This window comes from Penaeus monodon, chromosome 32 (assembly GCF_015228065.2).
Source record: "Penaeus monodon isolate SGIC_2016 chromosome 32, NSTDA_Pmon_1, whole genome shotgun sequence".
Taxonomy (NCBI): domain Eukaryota; kingdom Metazoa; phylum Arthropoda; class Malacostraca; order Decapoda; family Penaeidae; genus Penaeus; species Penaeus monodon.
Window position 1 is genome coordinate 35,191,663 of NC_051417.1, and position 388 is coordinate 35,192,050.

Sequence of the window (388 nt, forward strand, 5' to 3'; positions counted from 1 at the left end):
CATTGTATTTTGTCATTTACCAAACAGTGTTCCACATTGCGGAAACTTGCCTCAGCATACGCTAGTCACAAAAAGAAACAACAGGAATTTCCTAGGTAGAGTGTGGTTTGCAGGTGGTAGCTAGACGTGCGGTTGCCGAGATCACTCCAGCTTTCTTTGTGTAGAAGAAGCATTACTATTATGGCGAGTGTGTGAGAAGCATCTATCAAATCACAAGGCCCTTCAAGCGCCCTCACCACGCTGTCTTAACCCGTATGGTGCCTTGTCCGAGAGCCGATAGTCCGGTACCACTCGCTGTGACAGCCTCAAGGTGATACTGTAGCTAGCCTCCACCGGGGAGCCGCGGAATATTAGTCATAAAATTAGTTAAATACAGACGCGTAAATGG

General features: G+C 47.4%; 1 protein-coding gene across 1 annotated transcript in view; it reads left to right on the forward strand.

The window, feature by feature from the left end:
- The window catches only part of LOC119593839 (DNA-binding protein D-ETS-4-like), a gene marked incomplete in the record, with an annotated part of 11,206 nt that overhangs the window by 7,183 nt on the left and 3,635 nt on the right, over positions 1-388 (forward strand).